General features: G+C 35.5%; 1 non-coding gene across 1 annotated transcript; it reads right to left on the bottom strand.

The window, feature by feature from the left end:
* Positions 1 to 4342: 4342 nt before the first annotated feature.
* LOC121209109 (small nucleolar RNA R71) lies at positions 4343 to 4448 on the bottom strand. Its single transcript, XR_005904226.1, has one exon. It is a non-coding gene; the product is annotated as a small nucleolar RNA R71 (small nucleolar RNA).
* Positions 4449 to 6873: the final 2425 nt, after the last annotated feature.

The raw sequence follows: 6873 nt of genomic DNA, 5'->3' as shown, positions 1-6873 counted from the left end.
CAAATAACCCCTCATTGAGATTCCGATCCCAACTCTCCCTATCAACAACAAAGAGATCGCGAACCGCCAAATTCTCCATCCTTAGGAGAGGTTCTGAGTGAATATTGTTGGTAATGTAAAAATCTAATCATTGTAATATGGCCGTTGGAATCTGATTGTTATAATATGATTGTTGGAATCTGACCGCTGTAAGATGGTCATTGAATTTTTTGAACCATTTTACCCCTTTGAGAATCTTATAAATAGGAGGTTATCTTTCTTATATTTCACACAACAAAAATTAGAGCCTTTATCACTCTTCTTTTCTTTCTTGTCCTTCTCTGTTATTTTACTAAAAATTACATTAGAGGAAGTTTTGTTTAGGAGTTTAGGTTTTAAGCTGGACCACCTGTGATCCCTTTAAAATTATTTTTAAAATTATTTCTCGTAAACTTAAGAAGAGCAATACCAAGTGTGTTATATCTTTCTCATTCGGGTGTACGAATTTTGAAGCATTGTGTTAACCTCGGGGGCAGCGGCATTCATTTCTGATTACACTTATCAAGGCAAAATCGCTTTTAAGGCAGTGGTTCTCTACAACGCAATATTTATTTATTTATTTTCCTTTATTATTTGTACTTGTCAGTGCTAACATCTTTGTTTTGCAGTAGTAATTATCCAACAATTTAGAAGTGATTCCTACTATTGTAGAAATAATGTCTCTCGTCGTTAATAAATACATCCACAACAAAACAGCATAGCTAAAAGAAAAATAAATTGTCACACCCAAGTTTCGGTTCAAGAGACTACATTGGTGAAGACCGCCTAAGTTGTGAGACTTGGATCGGATAAGGCTGGTACTTCATGTAACACCCCTAACCCATATCCATCGCCGGACTAGGGTCACGAGGCATTACTAAACAAAAGCATAGTTCCGAACATTCTCATATTAACATAAGTCATATTCTTACACACATTTAGAGCATATAACTAATTAAATAATAAACATACATTATGAACATATTACGTATACAAATCACAGGTTCATCACTTTGATGATAAGCAAATACCAAAATAAAAATTCAACATTTTATTTCTTAATTCTATACATGCGCATGATTAACCAATTAAATTGCATCACAAGGCATTTTATCCCTTAGCATATATGGCATTATCAATTTCACAAATGATAAAAAAATATTTCATTAAACATTAAAGTCATTCCAATTCCACCATTCAAACTTAAGTTAAAAGTTTACCAATTGCATACCCGAATACATATATATATACTTGTTACTTATTAACTATCCATTTTACTAACAAAACATATCTAACACCTACTCAATATTTATCTTCATCAATTGTACCTATTTTACCAACCATATAAACATAATATATGCATATACATTTCTATCACAAACTGAATCATAATGACAAGTATCATTCGATTGTACACATTTATATATATATATATACCACCAACAGCTTACTCTATTATTAAGCCAATTTACTAAACCATTCACAAGATAAAACATATCATAATAAACCCTTACCATATTCGAACATAACTATATATCATTTAATACCAATTTACATAATAACACCTATATCAAACATAACAACCAATTTCATTTATATTTTATCTATACAAAACTATAGCTGAATCAACTAAACATACTTATGAAAATATATATATACACCATGACTGATTTATCAACCACATCCAAATTTACCAACCATTATCAAGCCCTTACCAAAACATATAACACCTATCACAAACACCATTCATTCATAGCACGTAACATTATAACCAAAATGAACTCAGACTATAATCAAAGATAACCGAATTCAAACATAGAAATTAAGCCATTTTCGCATGGCTCAAGTTATACATAAACCAAAATATAACATTTCAAAAGTATAATCTAGCCTATACATGCCATAAGTTCAAAAAATAAGCTTATAAAATACCGAAGACAGTCGATAGTGTGATAAACTTTGCTGACGATCCCCGAGCTCGTAACTTGAATCCAAAATCTATGAGACAGAAGCAAACATACACACACAGAGTAAGCTTTTATAGCTTAGTAAGTCATAAGCAAATAAACTATTCAATGACATGAACAATTCATTTAAAGTAAATCTAATTACACTATCATAATCATATTAAACCCAGAATCTTATAGTTTCACTTATAACATATACTTTTGTATATAATTTTCCTTAAGGTCGAATACACATATATAAATTTTAACAAGATATCTTTCGATTTCAAAGCTAATTATCATTATGTTATGATAAAACATAATATATACATATTTTTATCCCATACTTGGCATATTTTTGGATGATTTATCACAATATTTAGTGAATTTGATGCTCCTAATCCTTTAAATTCATGTTTTATACTTAGGTGAGCATAGGAAGGCGAAAAGAGCAAGAAACGGGCCAAAAACAGACAAAATGGGCTTATATCAGTATTTCACACGGCCTAGGCACTTTCACACGGGCAAACCACACGCCTGTGTAGGACACACGAGCAAGCCACACGCCCGTGTATCATGGCCGTATCAACTAAAAACCAACTCAGAATTACACACGGATTAAGCACCATCACACGGGCGTGCCACACAGCTGTGCCCCTGTCGAGCCTAAGTCTAATTATACTCGAAAAAGGTTAATTTTGAGGGTTTAGAAGTATTCTAAAGTCTATATAAAAACCCTAGAAGAAGATCAAAGGGGGGACGCAAAGTAGAAGGCAAAAAATACTCAAGGACAGCCATCGAAATTAGCTCGAAAGTAGGATCTACTTCAAGACTAAAGATCTCCATTCAATTTCCTTAGAAGTTCTTTGGGTTCTTATTATTTTTTTGTTTTCCCAATCTTGAGATGTTTTCCATTATTATGAACTAAACTCCCTAAATACCTAAGGGAGATGAAACCTAGGATGGATCTTATTACTATTTGAATTATATGATAAATACTTGTTTTTATTCTTAATTGTAAGTTATAATTCTTGCTTTAATATTCCAAGATATTAATTCAGGTTTTGATGTGCTTATTCAGTGGAGCAAAAGTCCCTATTTAAGAGTAGATCCTTCATAATTAAGTGGAGTTGCATGCAATCCTAGAGATAGGACGACATAAATATTCCGGATTAGAGTCAAATCTAATAAAGGAATCTATAGGTCGAGTTAATGCGACAATAGGGGTTTTAATTAGAAAGAGATTTCAGTTAATCAACCTAGAGTCAGTTGTTTTTAGTCTCGAGTGAGATAATAACATAAATCAGGGATTTCTACGGATTAAGTCAAGTGAATAAATCGTCTAATTCAAAAGTAAATAGTGAAGTCTAGGTGGATTCTTCCTTGGGTATTGTCTTCTCCATCGGTTTTCCAAAAAATTATTTTCCAACTTTTACTTCTGTCACGCTCTTAGTTAATTAGATAATTAGTTTTAGTTAAAAACAATCCTTTAATTTTTAGGCTAGATAATAAAAAGATAGTAATTACTAGTACTTTTAGTCCTTGTGGATACAATATTTCTGGTCTCACCATAACTATACTACTGTTCGATAGGTGCACTTGCCTTAGTCGAATATTTAGTTAGTTTAGCAGCCATCGAGTTTTTGGCGTCGTTGCCGGGGACTAAGATATTAGGAACGTTTGATTTTTATTACTTTAGCCATTTTTACTTTTATTGCAATTTACTTTTTGTTTTTAAGTTTAATTTTTCTTTTCTAAATTTTTCTTTTTATTGCTTTTGGCAGGTGTCTTTGGTTTATGACTAGGAGGAACCCGTCAGGACCTTACTTTTTGACAGTGAGATCGAGAGCACAGCTCGCAGAAACCGAAGTGAAATAAGGTGAAGTCTACAATACATAGAGGAAGAGCGAGAGGACGATATCCATATTACAACCGAGGAGATGGCTGAAAATCAAAATAATCCGCTGTCTCCTGTGGTTTCTGCAAATTCAGTGAATCAGAATCTTGCTCATCGTACTATGTACGACTATGGTAAGCTTTATTTAATGGGGGCTGAATCGAGTATTGTTAGACCTACAATTGCTGCAAATAATTTTGAACTGAAACCTAACACTATACAAATGATTCAACAGTTTGTTCAGTTTGATGGTTTGCAAGATGAAGACCCAAATACTCATTTGGCCAATTTCTTAGAGTTCTGCGATACTTTCAAAATAAATGGCATTTCTGACGATGCCATTCGCCTTCAGTTGTTTCCCTTTTTGTTAAGGAATAAGGCTAAACAATGGTTGAACTCGTTACTAGGAGGGTCAATCACCACTTGGGAACAAAGGATTGAAAAATTTTTACTTAAATATTTTTCGCCGGCTAAAACGGATAAATTGAGGAATGATATATCTTCATTTGTACAGATGGATTTAGAAACTCTTTATGACACATGGGAGAGATACATGACTTATTGAGACGGTGCCCTCTCCATGGGTTACCTCTATGGCTACAGGTTCAGACTTTTTACAACGGTGTGAACCCCTCAACAAGGCAACTGATCGATGCAACCACCGGTGGAACTTTAAACAACAAAACACCTAAAGAGGCTTACGAATTTATTGAATAAATGTCACTGAATAATTATCAGTGGTAAGTCATGAGAACGAAGTCGACAAAAGCAGCTGGTGTTTTCAGCCTCGACGTGGTCACTATGCTATCTAACCAGGTAAAACTTTTAAATAAAAAGATTGATGGTTTGTGTGGTTTTACTCAGGTACATCCAGTGATGAGGTGTGATTCAAATGGAGGAGGAGTGCACAGCACAGATTATCCATCCTTCAACCCTAGCACCGATGAGGAACAAATCCACTATATGGTTAATAATTCTAGACCTCAAAATAACCCGTATAGTAACACTTATAATGCATGTTGGAGGAACCATCCCAATTTCTTGTGGGGTGGTCAAGGAAATCAAAAACCACAACATCCTCCAAGATTTCAACAACCATCTTACCAACAAAAGAAGAAACCTAACCTTGAAGAGATGCTCACTAAATTCATCTTAGTGTCAGAAACTCATTTTTCAAAATATCGAAACAGTGCTTAAGAATCAGCAAGCGTTAATTCAAGGGCTTGAAACTCAAATAGGACAGCTTGCTAAGTTGATTTCTGAACGACCACAAGGTAGTATGCCCAGTAACACAGAAACTAACCCAAGGGAGCAACTTTATGCCATTATTGTACATAATGATGAAGAGTTAGTTGAAGATGAACCAAAACTGAGGCAAGACAATAAGGTAGATAAATGTAAGGTTGATATAAGCAATGATAAACAGAAACTGGTAAGTAAAGAGTATAAACCTCGTGTGCCATACCTTAAGGCGACAAGGAAAGACCATACGGGCGAACAATTCGGTAAATTCTTTAAACTGCTTAAAAAATTACATATTAACTTACCATTTATTGAAGCTCTTTCGCAGATGCCCAACTCGGTTAAATTTTTAAAAGAGCTTTTATCAAACAAACGGAAGTTAGATGAGTCATCACATGTGAAGTTAAATACAGTCTGCTCAGCTATTCTACAAAACAAGCTACCCAACAAACTAGGGGCAAGTATTAATGTTATGCCTTATAAAATGTTTAAGCAACTAAGACTAGGGAAACCCAAACAAACTAGGATGAGCATTCAATTGGTTGATAAAAACATTAGAATTCCTAAGGGTATAATTGAAGATGTGCTTGTTAAAATTGAAAAATTATATTCCCAGTTGATTTTGTTGTCTTAGACATGGATGAGGATAGTGACGTACCTTTAATTCTGGGTAGTCCCTTTTTAGCAACTGCTAGAACTATTATTGATATTGGTACAGGAGAATTAACGGTTCGTGTAGGTGATGACATGATTAAACTTCAAGCTCGTGACTCTGTTAGACTATCTAGTGATCGAGATGATATTACGAGTTCTTTCCATGAGAACAACATGTTGGCTCAGATTGCTATACAGGAAATCCCTAGGGATAAAGTGATGGAGCCATGAATAACTCTTGAGGAATGAAGATTACAAATTGAGGAACTAGATGAATGGCGAACAACAGTTAAGAAGAAACCAGGGATACACGATGAGTCAAGGTGGTGCCATGACAAACCTAAAAATGAATCGAATCAACTTAAGGTTGGAGACATAGTACTGTTAGATGAAACAGACCCTCGTGTTGCCACTTCTGAACCCAATGGAGCAACTCTTTTTTCGGTACTCAACGTTTTCCCAAACGGTACAGTCGAGGTAACTCATCCCAAATTTGGCATTTTTAAGGTAAATAATACTCATCTAAAACCTTATTTTGATAAGATTGATAGCAGGGATGAGGAGTTTCAACTCCTCAAACCATCATGACCGTGCAAATATGAGGTAAATCAAGCTTAAACTATAAATAAGCGCTTTTCGAGAGGCAGCCCGAGCACTAACACCACTAACCCATTTATTTTATATATTTTCTATTTTTTTAACCAGGTACAGTGACCCACACGGCCTGGACACACGGGCGTGTCCTTGGCCATGTGGAAACAGGGCTAAAATTTCTTAAAAATCGACATGCACATAGTTTGCGATAAATCCACACGGCATGCGACACGGCCGTGTGAAACCTAGAGCTTACTTTTTCAAATTTTAAACAAGTCAGAGAGTTACACGGGTAAGGCACACGGCCGTGTGTTCAGACACAAGGGCATGTGGGAGACTACACGGGCGTGGGAGAAGCGAACAATGTAGCACACAGCCGTGCGACATGGCTGTGTAGACCACACGGCCTAGACACACGGGCGTGTCCTAGGCAGTGTGATGAATGGCCATTAAATTTTCGCGATGCGCAAGGGCAATACTCGAGCCACACGGGTGTGTGACACGGCCGTGTGGCCCAACACG

This window comes from Gossypium hirsutum, chromosome A10 (assembly GCF_007990345.1).
Source record: "Gossypium hirsutum isolate 1008001.06 chromosome A10, Gossypium_hirsutum_v2.1, whole genome shotgun sequence".
NCBI classification, from domain to species: Eukaryota; Viridiplantae; Streptophyta; class Magnoliopsida; order Malvales; family Malvaceae; genus Gossypium; species Gossypium hirsutum.
The sequence above is the reverse complement of the archived record's forward strand: the minus strand, read 5'-3'. Positions and strand labels throughout refer to the sequence as shown.